We start from the raw sequence: 19,872 nt of genomic DNA, 5'->3' as shown, positions 1-19,872 counted from the left end.
AAACCCTGAGACAAATTCTGACAGGAAGTGGATACCTGATGTGTTGAATTACCTTTAAGCCTATGCCATTGAAACACACAGGGGCTTATTAATGTTTTGGCACTTCCTATGGCTTCCACTAGATGTCACCAGTCTTTACAAAGTGTTTTGAGTCTTATACTGTGAGATCTGACCGAACAAGAGCCATGGAACGGTGGTGGCCGATAAGACTCTGGCGCTCAAGTTCATGTTGGGTACTCTCGTTCCAATACGTTTTAAAAGAGAATGCAATCGTCCGCCTTGAATATTATTCATGTTCTGGTTAAAAAAGGCACTAATGATTTATGCTATACAACGTTTGACATGTTTGAACGAACGTAAATATTTTTTTCCCCCTCCTTCATGAAGTGAAGTCCGGCGGGCATAGATCATGTGCTAACAACACGGAGCTTTTTGGACATAAATTATGAGCTTTTTCGAACAAAACTACATTCGTTATGGACCTGGGATTCCTGGAAGTGACATCTGATGAAGAGAATCAAAGGTAATGGATTATTTACATAGTATTTTCGATTTTAGATCTCTCCAACATGGCGGTTAGTCTGTATCGCAAAGCGTATTTTTCTGGGCGCAGTGCTCAGATTATTGCAAAGTGTGATTTCCCAGTAAGGTTATTTTTAAATCTGGCAAGCCGGTTGCGTTCAAGAGATGTAAATCTATAATTCTTTGAATGACAATATAATATTTTACCAATGTTTTCGAATAGTAATTATTTAATTTGTTGTGCTGATTTGACTGGCAGTTATTGGAGGGAAACAATTTCCTGAACATCAACGCCATAGTAAAACGCTATTTTTGGATATAAATATGAACTTGATAGAACTAAAAATGCATGTATTGTCTAACATAATGTCCTAGGAGTGTCATCTGATGGAGATTGTCAAAGGTTAGTGCATAATTTTAGATGGTTTTCTGCTTTTGGTGACGCAAGTCTTTGAATTAACAAAACATTACACACAGCTATTGTCAATGTACTCACCTAACATAATCTAACTTTATGCTTTCGCCATAAAGCCTTTTTGAAATCGGACAACGTGGTTAGATTAAGGAGATGTTTATCTTTCAAAGGGTGTAAGATAGTTGTATGTTTGAGAAATTTGAATTATGACATTTAATTGTTTTCAAATTTGGCGCTCTTGATATTTCACCTGTTGTTGATAGGGTGTACCAGGGGTGGCACGCTTGCGTCCCACATAGCCCCTAGAGGTTAAGTAGAAAATAGATAAGTAAAAAAAAGAAAAAAGTAACAAATAATTAAACAGCAGCAGCAAAACAACAATAGCAAGGCTATATACAGGGGGTACTGGTACAGAGTCAATGTGCGGGGGCACCAGTTAGTATAGGTCATGGTGGTAATATATACATGTAGGCAGAGTTAAAGTGTCTCATTAGACTACTGTGAATTCATCTCCTTCCTTCATCTACGCTGGTCTGAAAACACAACCACAGTTCTTTCCCCCCAGGGCCAACTTCCTGCTCAGCTGGCTGGATCACATGCCACTCACTTACATCATCGAAACAGCACATCTTTGGATACCCTCCAAACACCTATATGGGCAACATGAGAGAAGTACCATTGCATGCATGAACACATTACACACACACACACATGCATGCATGCACACAACACTGTAGTTGACCCATACATTTATGGGAAGTGAACCTAGCTACAGTGAGGGAAAAAAGTATTTGATCCCCTGCTGATTTTGTATGTTTGCCCACTGACAAAGAAATGATCAGTCTATAATTTTAATGGTAGGTTTATTTGAACAGTGAGAGACAGAATAACAACAACAAAATCCAGAAAAACGCATGTCAAAAATGTTAGAAATTGATTTGCATTTTAATGAGGGAAATAAGTATTTGACCCCCTCCAATCAGAAAGATTTCTGGCTCCCAGGGGTCTTTTATACAGGTAACGAGCTGAGATTAGGAGCACACTCTTAAAGGGAGTGCTCCTAATCTCAGCTTGTTACCTGTATAAAAGACACCTGTCCACAGAAGCAATCAATCAATCAGATTCCAAACTCTCCACCATGGCCAAGACCAAAGAGCGCTCCAAGGATGTCAGGGACAAGATTGTAGACCTACACAAGGCTGGAATGGGCTACAAGACCATCGCCAAGCAGCTTGGTGAGAAGGTGACAACAGTTGGTGCGACTATTCGCAAATGGAAAAAACACAAAAGAACTGTCAAATCTCCCTCGGCCTGGGGCTCCATGCAAGATCTCACCTCGTGGAGTTGCAATGATCATGAGAATGGTGAGGAATCAGCCCAGAACTACACGGGAGGATCTTGTCAATGATCTCAAGGCAGCTGGGACCATAGTCACCAAGAAAACAATTGGTAACACACTACGCCGTGAAGGACTGAAATCTTGCAGCGCCCACAAGGTCCCCCTGCTCAAGAAAGCACATATACATGCCCGTCTGAAGTTCGCCAATGAACATCTGAATGATTCAGAGGACAACTGGGTGAAAGTGTTGCGGTCAGATGAGACCAAGATGGAGCTCTTTGGCATCAACTCAACTCGCCGTGTTTGGAGGAGGAGGAATGCTGCCTATGACCCCAAGAACACCATCTCCACCGTCAAACATGGAGGTGGAAACATTATGCTTTGGGAGTGTTTTTCTGCTAAGGGGACAGGACAACTTCACAGTATCAAAGGGACGATGGACGGGGCAATATACCGTCAAATCTTGGGTGAGAACCTCCTTCCCTCAGCCAGGGCATTGAAAATGGGTCGTGGATGGGTATTCCAGCATGACAATGACCCAAAACACACGGCCAAGGCAACAAAGGAGTGGCTCAAGAAGAAGCACATTAAGGTGCTGGAGTGGCCTAGCCAGTCTCCAGACTTTAATCCCATAGAAAATCTGTGGAGGGAGCTGAAGGTTCGAGTTGCCAAACGTCAGCCTCGAAACCTTAATGACTTGGAGAAGATCTGCAAAGAGGAGTGGAACAAAATCCCTCCTGAGATGTGTGCAAACCTGGTGGCCAACTACAAGCAACGTCTGACCTCTGTGATTGCCAGCAAGGGTTTTGGCAGCAAGTACTAAGTCATGTTTTGCAGAGGGGTCAAATACTTATTTCCCTCATTAAAATGCAAATCATTTTATAACATTTTTGACATGCGTTTTTCTGGATTTTTTTGTTGTTATTCTGTCTCTCACTGTTCAAATAAACCTACCATTAAAATTATAGACTGATAATTTCTTTGTCAGTGGGCAAACGTACAAAATCAGCAGGGGATCAAATACTTTTTTCCCCTCACTGTACTTCTCTCTCGGGTGAACTCTTGCTCAATACAGAAACACAGCAGCACTAGAATAGATGTTGAGATAGAGAGCTAGGTGTAAAGGATGGATGTTGAGATAGAGAGCTAGGTGTAAAGGATGGATGTTGAGATAGAGAGCTAGGTGTAAAGGATGGATGTTGAGATAGAGAGCTAGGTGTAAAGGATGGATGTTGAGATAGAGAGCTACGTGTCAAAAATCACAAGCAAGTGAGTTTCAGGCTTAAAAGTGTTATGGTGTAACTGAAGTGTTAAACAATGCTGATCAAAAAGTCATATTACATTTATTGTATTTATTTATTAATTTAGAAATGTGTGCAGAAGGATAAAATACCTTCGAGATTGACTGAAGGTTTTGAAATGTTCTGGGTAGGTTAGCAATATATCCATCTAAAAATAACATTGCCCGTATCTCAGCAACCAAAGCACAGTGGCGAGAGAGAAAGAGAAGCTCGGCCAACAGACATGTCAATTTACAATGCAGTACATTTTAGTCATTTCGCCGGATACTATTAGCCAGAACAATATGAAATAAGTGCTGAATAACTGTCCACAAATGGTAATCTTGGGAAAACCAAGAAATCTGTACAACTGAATACTTCGTACATTTTGACAACCCACGACTCCACCCATCCCTGTTACCCATGCAGTAAAAGCTTTAGCCAATATGAAATGGGTTTGGGACGAGGTGGAAACAAGCTGAATCAGATGAAATGGTGCACTAGGTGGATGTTAGCTGCAGTAAATACACATACGTAGTGAGTCAAGACTTATTTGAGTTCTAAGCACCAGTGAAAAAAAATGACACGCACGTAGCTAAGCCTCCAGTTGTATAAGTTGTGTGGTATCTGCCTTCGGGGTCATTATTTAGTTATTAGTGCAAAATGTCATCATGCATCATGAAATTAATTAATATATGGCTGTATTCTCAGAGCCTTCATAACCATCTCTTGTGCCCCTTATCTAACATGGCCCTTTGATAACAGACTTCAAGCTTTATCACACAAAACATTACACAAGGAGAGGAATATGGCCCCGATCATCATCATCGCAATGCGGAGGAACCATAATAAAGGCACACCAGATGGTGTTTTCATTAAAAACTATTTGGCTGATAAAATAATCCACTGAGCCACTTGGTTTGGTAGGCTGGACTGCACTTTACATTACATTAAGATGGAGCTGAACCACTAGGGAAAAAACACACTGTCTATGTGTGTGTGTGTGTGTGTGTGTGTGTGTGTGTGTGTGTGTGTGCTGGACCAGTGGGGGAAAACACATCAAAGCACCACAATCGCCTCATGCAGCATACAGAGACAAACCCTGCTGTGTGTTCTGAAAGAGTACAACTTGAATGTTCCAGTTGTGGTTAACAGAATTCCACCAGTCTGTCGATCACAGCCACAGATTTCCCTAAAGATGGATACTAAGTTAATTCAACTGTAATAAAGTTGTCATTCTTGAGCTCGTTCATTCATGTTTAATAATTTGACTAAATCCTCCACATCCGACCTCCTAAATAATGCTGAAAATATTTGAAGTTGGAGACGCCCTTTCTAGACACCCTAAACTAGGCCTGCGTCCATAATGGCCCTAAACTAGGCCTGCGTCCATAACGGCCCTGAACTAGGCCTGCGTCCATAACGGCCCTGAACTAGGCCTGCGTCCATAACGGCCCTGAACTAGGCCTGCGTCCATAACGGCCCTGAACTAGGCCTGCGTCCATAACGGCCCTGAACTAGGCCTGCGTCCATAACGGCCCTGAACTAGGCCTGCGTCCATAACGGCCCTGAACTAGGCCTGCGTCCATAACGGCCCTGAACTAGGCCTGCGTCCATAACGGCCCTGAACTAGGCCTGCGTCCATAACGGCCCTGAACTAGGCCTGCGTCCATAACGGCCCTGAACTAGGCCTGCGTCCATAACGGCCCTGAACTAGGCCTGCGTCCATAACGGCCCTGAACTAGGCCTGCATCCATAACGGCACTAAACTAGGCCTGCATCCATAACGGCACTAAACTAGGCCTGCGTCCGTAACGGCCCTAAACTAGGCCTGCGTCCGTAACGGCCCTAAACTAGGCCTGCGTCCATAACGGCCCTGAACTAGGCCTGCGTCCATAACGGCCCTAAACTAGGCCTGCGTCCATAACGGCCCTAAACTAGGCCTGCGTCCGTAATGGCCCTGGTCAAAAGTCGTTCACTACAGGTAATAGAGTGCCATTTGGAGAGCAGCCCAGGTTGGAATAAGGAAGTTGACTGGGAAGGCCTCATCTTTCAGAGACTGAGGAGAACCGCCTGACCCCGCCACCCACCCAGTGTGTGTGTGTGTGTGTGTGTGTGTGTGTTTTAACCCAACACACCATGGGCGGAATTCTACTCAGTAAGATGAATCGTTCAAACTTTAGAACATACGTTGCAGATAGAAATGTACGTAGAAATGTAATGACTAGAGCTGGCATAGTACCGAATCCCTATTCTACATGGTAGATTATCATGTCTGTTGAAGACAATTCTATCTAAGCGTTCTGTAATGTTTAGCCCCTCCTGAAGAGGCCCCATATGGTTTCTCCTTCCTAGAAAGCATAGAGCAAAAACTGATTTAAACACAGGCACACATAGACACACACAGAGGCTGGTAGGAGGAGCTATATGAGGACGGGTTCATTGTAATGGCTGGAATGGAAATAATGGAACGATAAACATATGGAAACCACGTTTGACTCGGTTCCATTTATTCTGATATAGTGATATTGAGGAGATCAGAACCTCGATTGGCTTACTCTCTCGTCTTATGGTCTTAAATCAGCATTTATTGATCTGAACTTAGTTCAACTGATTGCTGACCCCACTCGTTTGAATATAAAGAATCCTGCAAAATCAACTCCGATCTCATACTTAAAAAGAACCCTCATAAATACAGAACTAGTGGTGTCTTTGAAATGGACCTCAGTGATCACTGTCCCATAGTCTGTGTCAGAAACACAAAGTTGCCTAAAACGAAACCACGCCTTATCACTAAGAGAAACTTTAAACCCTTCCATGAGCAACGATCCTTAATGACCTTTGCCATTCCAACTTGCCCTCGAACCATTCGCTAGTATGTTTATCTATGTATCTGATAAACATGCTCCAACGAAGAGATTAAGAATTAAAGATAGAGTCAACCCATGGTTCATGCCAGATCTTGCTGAGTTAAATCTGCTAAGGAACAAAGCTTGGTCTGAAGCAAGAGAGACACATTGGTAGCACTGCTGACTGGCTGACCTTCAGACAACTTAGAAACAAACATACTGCTAAGTCAATCTATTTAATTAATTCCATTTCTGACCCCCGTGGCGATCCAGCTATGTTTTGGAAGGCTATTAAATTGCTAAAAAGAAGCAGCCACACAGACACATATTTAATCAATCCATTCTCTTGAGTATTAGTACTAAGGTGTGGAAGTCGTCCCTTGTTCTCCCGCTCCACAAAGGTGGTGATCCCTGCGATCTTAATAATTAATCAATCAATATCAAAACTTTAATGCCTAGCAAAAATATTAGAACTCTTGGTAAATGCTGTTGTTGTTTTTAGATCATCCAGATGGAGGAAAAGTTACAGGTCGGCAGGCAGAGTAGTCAGGCAGGCAGGCTCGGAGTCAGGACAGGCAGGCTCGGAGTCAGGACAGGCAAGGGTCAAAACCAGGAGGGCGAGAAAAGAGAGACTGGAAAAAGCAGGCGCTGAGACACAAACCGCTGGTTGACTTGAACAAACAAGACGAACTGGCAACATACAAACAGAGAACACAGGTATAAATACACAGGGGACAATGAGGAAGATGGGTGACACCTGGGAGGGGGGTGGAGACAATCACAAAGACAGGTGAAACAGATCAGGGTGTGTCACTGTCATGTGGATGGATTATCTTGGAAGGATAAATGCTCCCTAACAGGGATGAAAACAAATTTGTACACAATTTGAGAGAATAAGCTTTTTGTGAGTATGGAAAATGTCAGCGATTTTTTTTTATTTCAGTTCATGAAACATGGGATCAAAACTTTACATGTTGTATTTATATTTTTGTTCAGTATACATGCACGCAGGAACCTCTTAAAACCTCTAGATTCAGTCTACCACTCAGCCTTGCGTTTTTTCACTGGTGATAATTTCCATGCACATCATTGTCTCTTCTGTTGGCTGGGAATCCCTGACTACCAGAAGGGCCCAACATGGGCTATTATTTGTATATAAAGCACTTCTCCAGAAACTCTGATACTACCTCACTTCTAAATTGGAAATCTAGTAACTATAAGATTCACTCTCAAGACTGGTTGGTTCGAGAGGTCTAATGTGAGTTAGGGGAGACTGGTTGGTTCTAGAACTCTCCTCTGAGTTAGGGGAGACTGGTTGGTTCTAGAGCTCTCCTCTGAGTTAGGGGAGACTGGTTGGTTCTAGAGCTCTCCTCTGAGTTAGGGGAGACTGGTTGGTTCTAGAGCTCTCCTCTGAGTTAGGGGAGACTGGTTGGTTCTAGAGCTCTCTGAGTTAGTGGAGACTGGTTTCAGTTCTATGCCCCTAAGTCCTGGAATTGTTATTTAACTAGGAAAGCCAGTTAAGAACAAATTCTTATTTACAATGACGGCCTACCAGGGAACAGTGGGTTAACTGCCTTGTTCATTGGCAGAACAACAGATCTTTACCTTGTCAGCTCGGGGATTCGATCCAGCAACCTTTCAGTTACTGGCCCAACACTAACCACTAGGCTACCTGCTGGAATGACATACAGGTCACTAAAACTTATTTGGTCCCAAAAGGTAAATTTACTTGTTTTGATTGATTGCACTTGTTTTAATTGATTGTATATATTTGTTTCTACTGGAATTTTGAATGTAACGTAATTTACTTGAATTGTTGTAACTGCAATTTTGTAGTAATCATGCTTGAATTGTTGCTCACATTGCTTGAACTATTGTTCTCAGGGCACCATTGGAAATGAGACCCTGGTCTCAATGGGTTCCCCTGGTTAGCTTCTTATGGATGGTGGCAGTATTGAGTCGCTTGGATGACTGACGTGCCCAGAGTAAACTGCCTCCTACTCACTCCCAGAAACTAAGATATGCATATTATTAGTAGATTTGGATGGAAAACACTCTGAAGTTTCTAAAACTGTTTGAATGATGTCTGTGAGTATAACAGAACTCATATGGCAGGCAAAAACCTGAGAAAAAAATCCAACCAGGAAGTGATTTGTAGTTCTTCCATCTAATCCCTGTTCAAACTACAGTGTCTGTGGGGTCATTTTGCACTTCCTAAGGCTTCCATTGGCTGTCAACAGCCTTTAGAAACTTGTTTCATGCGTCTCCTGTTACTGGGCAGAGAATAGGAGCTCAGTCTATCAGTGGACTGCCTGGGACCAGTGAGTCGTTTACTGCGGCGGGCACATTTGGCGCGCCGCTCCTTTTTCTTCTGTAATGAATACGCTATTGTCCGGTTGGAATTTTATCAAAGTTTTATGATAAAAAGATCCTAAGGATTGATTGTAAACATCGTTTGACATGTTTCTACAAACGGTAATGGAACTATTTGACTTTTTGTCTCTTGTTTTACGCTCACGCGTTATGCATTGGAAAGTGATCTGTACGCATGAACAAAATGGAGGTATTTGGACATAAATATGGAGTATTTCGAACAAAAAGAACATTTCTTGTGGAAGTAGGAGTCCTGGTAGTGCATTCCGACCAAGATCAGCAAAGGTAAGGGAAGATTTATAATACTAATTCTGAGTTTAGTTGACTCCAGAACTTTGCTGGTATCTGTATAGCTTGCTTTGATGGTTGAGCACTGTACTCAGAATATTGACAAATGTACTTTCGCCGAAAAGCTATTTTAAAATCTGACACAGCGGTTGCATTAAGGAGTAGTATATCTATAATTCTTTCAATAACTGTTGTAAATTTTATCAACGTTTATGATGAGTATTTTTGTAAATTGATGTGCTCATTCACCGGTAGTTTTGGTGGGAATACATCTTCTGAACATCACGCACCAAAGTAAATGGGGTTTATGGATATAAATATGAACTTTATCGAACAAAACATACATGCATTTTGTAACATTGAGTCCTGGGAGTGACATCTGATGAAGATCATCAAAGGTTAGTAATTAATTTTAGCTGACTTTCTGGTTTTTGTGACGCCTCTCCTTGCTTGGAAAATGGCTGTGTGGTTTTTGTTGTTTAGGTGCTGTCCTAACATAAATCTAATGTTTTGCTTTCGCCGTAAAGCCTTTTTGAAATCGGAAACTGTGGTTAGATTAAGGAGAATCTTGTCTTTAGAATGGTGTATAATACTTGTATGTTTGAGAAATTTTAATTATGAGATTTTTGTTGTTTTGAATTTGCCGCCGTGCACTTTCACTGGCTGTCGTCATATCGATCCCGCTAACGGGATTCAAGCCATAAGAAGTTTTAAACAAAGGTTAATAATACAAACATGATTCCATTCCAGCCATTACAATGAGCCTGTCCTCCTACAGCTCCTCCTTTGAATGTCTGTTGTGTGTGCTGTTTAGCTGATGCCTGGGAGATGGGCTGAAGTGTAGCTGACGGCTCTCTGTATTGGCAGAGCAGAGCAGACCCTGGCATGCTATGAGACGCTGTGTGTGTGAAGTGTTGGACGCTGGCTAGCTGTCTGACAAAAGGCCATTCTTACCGGAGGGAGGAAGGGAGGGAGGGAGGGAGCCGAGGAGTCTGCCGAGTGCCCCCAGAAGAAATTCTGGAAGAACGAGAACCAAAGATCAGATTCTGGTGTCTGAGCTGTCAACACTATCGGTCTCTTAAATTGATCATAACAATGGTAAAATGTTTTATATTCAAATTCGTCCAAAGAGGTTTGCGGTGCTATAATCAAAAATAATGTCCATGTATAGGCCTAATGCTCGACAACGGGTTAAAGCACATCAGTGGAGGCTGCTGAAGGGATGACAGCTCATAATAATGGCTGGAATGGGGTCAATGGAATGGTATCAAACATGTGGTTGATACCATGCCATTAACTCCATTCCAGACATTATTATGAGCCGTGCTCCCCTTAATCGGCCTTCACTGAAGCACATACATGAACAAATGTACTACTAAACAAATAGTTTTAGAACATTTCAAAAACAATGCATTAGGGACAGCGGGGATGGAAAGGTTTTGGGAAGATCTCCATTTAAGGGAGGGAAGCGTCGGCCATTTTCATTGAACTCTACACTATCACATCCTAATGAATTGGGCCGCTGCAAGCCTGCAAGTACTGGCACCTCTCACTTTCTACTGTTTGAGTACTGGCACTAAAAGTAAACTTGTATTAGGACATTGCATCTAGCCTTACAAGGCAATAAAAACACTAGCCTATATGAAAAAAACAGTGGCACGCTGGTTGTACACACACGCAGTTGCACACATGACGTACACACATATGCAGAGGGTTGAAGATCCAAGAGATGCTTCATGACTCCCTTAACCTCCCACAATAACTTTTCCACTTCTTACCCCCTTCTTTTCACTAGGGCCTCAGCTTCTTTCTCTCTATTTCTCCCTCTCCCTCTCGCTCACTCTCTGATGACTCATTTCTCTGTGTGTAATGTCTGATCAAATCTAGTTATTAAAACGGGCGAGGTCTTTTTGCCGTGTACTGTAGTGCTGAGAGATTAGGGCTTTCTGGTCTGTTCAGTTTTGGTTAGATTATTAAGAAATAACCACGGTTTTCAACTTCGGTTTGATTATTGTTTAAACATTAAATGCACAACGCAATGTGTAGGTTGAATGCTGTAACAACAGATGTAAAATTCATTTTAAAAGTCCCATGATGCCAGTGACTGCCCATTACTGCTTAACCACTTATTAACCATTCATTTATTCACATTACTTTGCTTTAATAAAATACAGTGAATTCAGGAAGTATTCAGACCACTTGACTTCTTCCACATTTGGTGACTTTACAGCCTTATTCTAAAATTGATTAAATTGATGTTTATTCATCCCTCTACACACAATACCCCATAATAAAGCAAAAACAGGTTTAGAATTTTTAGCAAATTTATACAAAATAAACTAAAAATATCACATTTACATAAGTATTCAGACCCTTTACTCAGTACTTTTGTTTAAGTACCTTTGGCAGCGATGACAGCCTCAAGTCTTCTTGGGTATGACACTACAAGCTTGGCACACCTGAATTTGAGGAGTTTCTCCCAATCTTCTCTGCAGATCCTCAAGGTTTGTCAGGTTGAATGGGGAGCGTAGCTGCACAGCTATTTTTAGGTCTCTTCAGATATGTTCAAGTCCGGGCTCTAGCTGGGTCACTCAAGGACATTCAGAGACTTGTCCCGAAGCCACTCCTGCATTGTCTTGGCTGTGTGCTTAGAGTTATTGTCCTATTGGAAGGTGAACCTTCGTCTCAGTCTGAGGTCCTGAGCGTTCTGGAGCAGGTTTTCATCAAGGATCTCTCTGTACTTTGCTCGGTTCATTCTTCCCTCCATCCTGACTAGTCTCCCAGTGCCTGCCATTGAAAAAACATCCCTACAGCATGATACTGTCACCACCATGCTTCACGGTAGGGATGGTGCCAGGTTTCCTCCAGACATGATGCTTGGTATTCAGGCCAAAGAATTCAATCTTGTTTTTATCAGACCAGAGAATCTTGTTTCTCATGGTCTGGGAGTCATTAGATGCCTTTTGGAAAACTCCAAGCGGGGTGTCATGTGCCTTCACTGAGGAGTGGCTTCCGTCTGGCCACTCTACTGTAAAGGCCTGATTGGTGGAGTGCTGCAGAGATGGTTGTCCTTCTGGAAGGTTCTCCCATCTCCAAAGAGGAACTCTGTAGCTGTCAGTGACCATCGGGCTCTTGGGCATCTCTCTGACCAAGGCCCTTCTACCCCATTTAAGAATGATGAGGCCACTGTGTTATTGGGGACCTTCAATGCTACCGAAGTGCGTTAGTACCCTTCCCCAGATCTGTGCCTCGACACAATCCTGTCTCCGAGGTTTACGGACAATTCCTTCTACCTCATGGCTTGGTTTTTGCTCTGACATCCACTGTCTGAAGGACTGTCAGTGACCATTGGGTTCTTGGTCACCTCCCTGACCAAGGCCCTTCTCTCCCGATTCCTTATATAGACAGGTGTGTGCCTGTCCAAATCATGTCCAATCAATTGAATTTACCACAGGTGGACTCCAATCAAGTTGTAGATCTCAAGGATGATCAAAGGAAACAGGATGCACCTGAGCTCAATTTCTATTCTCATAGCAAAGGGTCTGAATACTTATGTAAATAAAAAAAGTTTTAAAAAATCGGATTTTGCTTAATCATTATGGGGTATTGTGTGTAGATAGATTCATGAGGAAAATTAATGTAATCCATCTTAGAATAAGGCTGTAACGTAACAAAATGTGGAAAAATTCAAGAGGTCTGAGTACTTTCTGAAATTATTGTATTTCTGTTGTTGGGTATATTACATGTGTTATTTGATGACTATTATTTAATGCCAACTCATCATCTCTATAAAGCTGATGCTATAACGACTGACAAAATCACTATTTTAGTAGTTCTTCAAAGTAAATAAGGCATACTTTTATGAATGCTGAATACCAACTATGAATCACTTAGATCATAATTTTCAAGTAGAGATACCTCGTAAAGCAACTACCCCCTCTCGATCGCGCATTCTCTCCCTTTCCGTGTCTGCCCCAGACGAACCTAACATAGCAGGCGTAAAAGAAACACCCAGACCAGACAAGTAACGCGCAATGGATTATGGTCATTATAGTTAATGACCACGTTTTCTGCGCTAAACCAGAGAGGAAGAGGCAAAGCGAGAGGGATATCTGGGGCCAAAATCTGTTTTCTCCAGCGAGTGGCGTCTTTTTCGGGCTTGATCTGATTTATCTCTAGAGAAACTGGGCAATGTGCGCATTGAGCTCCCAGGAAGAAAAACAATGAACAAAATGGAATTCAAATAATATAACCGACGTCGGTCAATTAGTTATTTAAAACAGAAAATAACAGAATACACCCCATGACAATTATAGAATTGCAAGAAATAAGAGCGGTGTGAACAGTTTGTCATGAACAGTGCGAGTGAAAACGTTAACCCCTGCAGTAGAGTACTGTACAACGCAGGAAGGAACACGGAGAAAGCAAACTAAAGGAAACAACTGTTTATTTGTTTTGTTGACTCCATTAGTCAGTGCCACGTGGACTGGGTTAGCCATTCCTCTTCTAGTGGCAGTAATCACATCTGTGTCTGTCGCACAAGTTAATTGAACTGCCAAACCCTTTTCGGGAAGCTCATAATTAACTGAATTTATTTTGGGTAACAGACATATACAACAAATGTGCAATGTGACCCAGACGATATCACTTATAAGTATTAATTAAAACACTTGTTTCCAAAGTGGTCCTCGATGGTAAAAACAATAACACATATAATGATTAAAAGACAAGACAAAATGACTAACAAACATAAATACATTCATTTATATTGGACATCCTAAAAAGTGTCACTAGTCACTGCACTTTTCCCTAACCTTAAAAATAAACCACATTCATTTCACATTAAAGAAATCTATTCATTGCACACCATACCCATCATTCACATATATACACCTGACCAGCAGTATGGGGCACAAGGGGCAGTAAATGAGCTAATGTTCATATTTCATGAAGTATCATTTACATACTATTACAATTGTAGTCTGAAACAGCTCACATTTCATCCTTGGTACTGTGAGTGAGTGAGTGAGTGAGTGACAGGGAGAAAAAGAAAGAGAGAGAGTGTGAGAGATCTGCCCAATGCATTCTGATCAACTATCATTTCCCTGTGTTTCCATGGTGATTGAGTGATATTTGAGGTTGACTCAATGATCATAGGGAGAGCTTGGCATTCATCGCTCATTCTCTATATCTGATGCACAGCACTTAAAAACACACCAGGCTTCAAGTTCTCTATCAAGAAATAATGGAATAAATGGAATAGGAATATATCCATGTTGCGTTCCTTTTTCGAAAGTCCATTTGCCAGAAAACAGTGCTTTCTGTAATTCTGCAAAGAGATTTGAAATGAGTCCCTTTTAGCTATACAAATGTAACATCCAAGTTCTTCCATCAGAACTGACTATTATCTAACTGTAGATAAAGACATTAACTGATGCACACTATCTGTACACAACGACTACCTATAGAATGTTTTCTTCAAAGTCCCCTCATGTATTCTCACAGAATTCAACCCCCTCTTACCTCAGACATCTACGAGTTCCCTAACTGCCATTCTGTGGCTTCTCTCTGTATATAAACCTCTTGGCTTAGAACGACCATGTCCGACAAGCTTGTTATTTCCTCTTGAGATTGACGACCAGATTGTCATGTTGGCCCACACACACGCTTTTGCATGCACGATTGAACTCCCAGCTTGTCATGTAGCATTACTATACAACAAATACATGTGTATTAAAAGCAGAACTCATATTCAAGACATGGTACAGTATATGAGCAGGGTTGGGGAGTAAAGGATATGTAATCCATTACATGAAGGGATTACAAAAACAGTAACTAATCCGTTACGTTACTAGAAAAAATATCTGTAATCAGATTACTTTTAAACTTAAAGGACGTTTGCGAGAAAAAATCTTTGACACTTCTGTTTTCTCAAAGACATTCAAATCAGCATTGAAAAAAGGCGCAAACTAAGTTTGTCCACCTGAGCAAGTTCCTGTTCTCTGCTGCCACTGACTGGAACGAATTGCAAAAATATAGATATATATAATTAAAAAACTTTTTTTTTTTTAAAATAAATAAATAAATAATAAAACATTTTAATTAAAAAAATTTTAAAAAATCTTAAAATGAAAAATCTAAAAAAATAAAATTCGCTGAAGTTGGAGACCTATCTCCCTCAACTACTTTAAGCATCAGCTATTGAGCAGCTTACCGATCACTGCAGCTGTACACAGCCCACCTGTAAATAGCCCATCCAACTACCTACCTCATCCCCATATTGTTTATATTTACTTTTTTTGCACACCAGTATTTCTACTTGCACATCATCATCTGCACATCTATCACTCCAGTGTTAATTGCTAAATTGTAATTACTTTGTTACTATGGCCTATTTCTTGCCTACCTCCTTTTTCCATTTACACACACTGTATATAGATTTCTCTATTGCGTTATTGACTATACGTTTGTTTATCCCATGTGTAACTCTGTGTTGTTTTTTTGTCGCACTGCTTTGCTTTATCTTGGCCAGGTCGGAGTTATAAATGAGAACTTGTTCTCAACTGGCCTACCTGGTTAGATAAAGGTGAGGGAAAAAAACAAGTCTGACCATAAATCAGAGACCACCATGGTGACACCAAATGCATTTGATGGATCGCGGGAAAAGAGCAGGAATAGGCTTTTGCAGGATACAGTCCAAGCTATGTCTTCCAATGGTGCGACTGCTGTCGGCATCCAAAGGTTATCCAACTTGAATAAACACTTGCAGGTAAGGATGACAGCAGCGGTGTAGTCTACAGCGATACAGATATTATTGATATCTACATAACACATTGATGTGAATCACACTGCTGCGCTCTCATTTAGCTATTTACGCCATATGGATTGTAGCCGTTGTGGATGGCTGTTCACAAATCTAAATGTGTATTTGAACCCAATAATGGTTGAATTCAAGAAGTTTAAGCTGCCTATCAGTCATTGTTTTTAAAACCAGTGGACAGCCAGTATAAAATGTGCTCCTGCAACAGCTGCATAGTGTGGATCCCAGCCTATGGAATAAAAGTGGGCTTTTATTTCTCAATCTAATACATGCTGGGAAAAATCCATAGGCCTAATGGACACATGTTCAAACACGCACACTTTGGATAGACATAACGGGGAAGTCTGTTGTTGCTACATCCATTTTTGGAATTATAAATTATATATACAGTCAAAAGTTTGGACACACCTACTCAAAAAGGGTTTTCCTTTATTTTTACTGTCTTCTACATTGTAGAATAATAGTGAAGACATCAAAACTATGAAATGACTTATGGAATCATGTAGTAACCAAAAAAGTGTTAACCTGTTGGGGCTAGGGGGCAGTATTTTCACGGCCAGATAAAAAACGTACACAATTTAAACTGGTTACTACTCTTACCCAGAAACGATAATATGCATATAATTAGTAGATTTGGATAGAAACCACTCTAAAGTTTCTAAAACTGTTTGAATGGTGTCTGTGAGTATAACAGAACTCATATGGCAGGCCAAAACCTGAGAAGATCCCATGCAGGAAGTGCCCTGTCTGACAATTTGTTGTCCTTCTAGGGCATCTCTATCAGAAATACAGCATCTCTGCTGTAACGTGACATTTTCTAAGGCTTCCATTGGCTCTCAGAAGGCACCAGAAAGTGGAATGAGAGCTCTGCAGACTCTGGGCGAAAAACAGCAGGAGTTTTTGTGAGTGGTCAGGCAGGGAACACTGACACTGGAGCGCGCGTGCACGAGAGGACTCCATTTTTTTCTTTCTCTCTTTGAACGAATACAACGTCGCCCGGTTGGAATATTATCGCTATTTTACGAGAAAAATAGCATAAAAATTGATTTTAAACAGCGTTTGACATGCTTCGAAGTACGGTAATGGAATATTTTGATTTTTTTTGTCACGAAATGCACCCGCGCGTCACCCTTCGGATACTGACCTCAACGCACGAACAAAACGGAGCTATTTCAATAAACTATGGATTATTTCGAACCAGAACAACATTTGTTGTTGAAGTAGAAGTCCTGGGAGTGCATTCTGACGAAGAACAGCAAAGGTAATCCAATTTTTCTTATAGTAAATCTGAGTTTGGTGAGGGCCAAACTTGGTGGGTGTCAAATTAGCTAGCCGTGATGGCCGGGCTATCTACTCAGAATATTGCAAAATGTGCTTTCGCCGAAAAGCTATTTTAAAATCTGACACCGCGATTGCATAAAGGAGTTCTGTATCTATAATTCTTAAAATAATTATGTATTTTGTGAACGTTAATCGTGAGTAATTAAGTAAATTCACTGGAAGTTTGCAGTGTGTATGCTAGTTGCTAGTTCTGAACATCACATGCTAATGTAAAAAGCTGGTTTTTTATATAAATATGAACTTGATTGAACAAAACATGCATGTATTGTATACATAATGTCCTAGGAGTGTCATCTGATGAAGATCATCAAAGGTTAGTGCTGCATTTAGCTGTGTTTTTGGTTTTTGTGACATATATGCTTGCTTGAAAAATGGCTGTGTGGTTTTTCTGGCTATGTACTCTCCTAACATAATCTAATGTTTTGCTTTCGATGTAAAGCCTTTTTGAAATCGGACAATGTGGTTAGATTAATGAGCGTCTGATCTTTCAAATGGTGTAAAATAGTCCTATGTTTGAGAACTTTGAATTATGACATTTTGTGGTTTAAAATTTGGCGCTCTGATGTGTCACTGGCTGTTGAATAGTGCGGGACGATTTCGTCCCATCTACCCTAGATTAAGCAAATCAAAATATATTTATATTTGAGATTCTTCAAAGTAGCCACCCTTTACCTTGATGACAGCTTCTACAGTGGGCAGACAGGTCATGTGGAGGCTGCTACAATGGCAGACAGACAGGTCATGTGGAAGCTGCTACAGTGGGCAGACAGACAGGTCATGTGGAAGCTGCTAGAGGGCAGACAGACAGGTAATGTGGAGGCTGCTACAGAGGGCAGACAGACAGGTCATGTGGAGGCTGCTACAGCAGGCAGACAGACAGGTCATGTGGAGGCTGCTACAGCGGGCAGACAGACAGGTCATGTGGAGGCTGCTACAGCAGGCAGACAGACAGGTCATGTGGAAGCTGCTACAGTGGGCAGACAGACAGGTCATGTGGAGGCTGCTACAGCAGGCAGACAGACAGGTTTCCTAGAAGGACAGAATGTGTTTCTGGGAACCAGATGAATGCCAGTACATGTATATTCTTAATATGTAGTCAGTGCTAGAGAGGGTCAATACAAACCCGTCACAGAATGAATGGGCAACAATGAGTTGAGGAGAAATACATTACACTATAGTACAACTGTAGTCCTGAATGAACCTTGTAGCTAATACAGTACTTATGCTTATAACCAGCCTCAGCAGAGGGCGATAAACAGAACAGGGTCGTGTATTCATCCACTTGTGGCATGACAGTCATCTACTGTGATTATATTTACTGAGGTGCACCAAAGGACGAATAGCAGAGGAAAAAAGCTTCCCCTAAGGATAGAGCGCAGATAGAGGGGGGAAGCAGATCTTATTGAAGAAAGAAAAGAGGGATGGAGGAATGAATAACTGCAGAAGTATAGCTGCAGCAAGCCAGACAGAACCACTTGATGTGTAAGCTTGTGTGTGGATGTGTGTGTATGTGTGTGTAGCACTAAGCTCCTGAACTGACCCCCAGAGAGAGAGTACAGGGAGAACCAGTCATGTGGAGAACACACAGCATTGGAACACTAGATCAAATGAACAGCGCAGAATCGCCTAAAATGCATGAATCCATTTGGCTCCCCGGGCCCCGCCCCCTCGGTCTCTCTCTCTTCTTTCCTCCCTCCATCCCTCCACTGTGCCAGTCTGAGTGCAGGTCAGATGAGGACTGTTATCAGCGCGCTCACAGAAACAGCTCTTAGCTCTGCTTTGTAACACGCTTTTTTTCCCAGTTTTCATCCACATGCACACAATTTCAGGGACAGAATGACAGAGGAAAACAGAGGGAAAAAAATAATTTGCAAACCCACTGCAGTAGAGAATGGGAGAAGAGAGGGAAGGGGGTGGGGGAGAAGAGAAAGGGGCAGGAGGGGTGGAGGTGGGAGGAGGGAGAAGGGGGAAGGAGAGGTGAGGCGGTGTGAGTGGGTAGTTTGGTGTGAGAGCAGCACAGATATAGACAGCATCAGAGTACAACGTCCACCTGCCACTGTCCTCCCTCCCGCCTCCCTCCCTCCCCCTCCATCCCCTCATCTCATCAAAAGTGTGCACCCGCCCCACTCTGACAGAGTACCAAAATCACCACAGTGCAGGCTGGGTAAAGGCGAGGGTAAATCAGGACAAACGCAGGAACTAAGGATACTGCGGTTAAAAAAAAGAAAATAGATGGGAATGAATGGAGGGGGGAGGAGGAGAGAAGAGGGGATTGTGAAACGAAATCTGCTAGTTTCAGCGAGTTTAGGTATCTTACATGGCATCCCTTTCCTGTGTCTGATGCAAGTTTGTGAAAACGTATTGTTACATTTATTGCCATCGCATCGAGTCATTGTTTCAGGGTTGAGCAAACGAAAATAAAACATGTTTTCCGTGAAGACGTACCAAACTGGTAACCACTTCCACACTACATGGGCTTTTTTAAGCATTTGTGTTTCAGCTGGAGGCAGCAAGAGGATGTTGATTGTATGAATCACATGGTTCCGATTGCACTTCTGGGGCTGGTCACACATGAGACCAATCAGCATCACCTTGGTTAAACAAAGATAAAAGCTTAATAAAATATAATCCAGTGCATTTGAATG

The 19,872-nt window shown here is 41.8% G+C and overlaps 1 protein-coding gene across 5 annotated transcripts in view; it reads right to left on the bottom strand.

Annotated features, from left to right (window-relative positions):
• LOC115175690 (thyroid hormone receptor beta) overlaps positions 1-19,872 on the bottom strand; it is a 150,914-nt gene that overhangs the window by 53,706 nt on the left and 77,336 nt on the right. Inside the window, exon 1 of one of the 5 annotated variants that reach the window (XM_029735130.1) lies at positions 10,021-10,242. The exons of the other annotated variants lie outside the window; for them this stretch is intronic. The gene's annotated coding sequence lies outside the window, so the exon portion shown is untranslated. Of the gene's footprint in view, positions 1-10,020; positions 10,243-19,872 lie in introns of those variants that run through there. 5 annotated transcript variants of the gene reach the window in all.

The sequence above is a fragment of the Salmo trutta genome, chromosome 36, assembly GCF_901001165.1.
Source record: "Salmo trutta chromosome 36, fSalTru1.1, whole genome shotgun sequence".
Classification (NCBI taxonomy): Eukaryota; Metazoa; Chordata; class Actinopteri; order Salmoniformes; family Salmonidae; genus Salmo; species Salmo trutta.
This window is presented reverse-complemented; position numbering and strand designations above follow the sequence as displayed.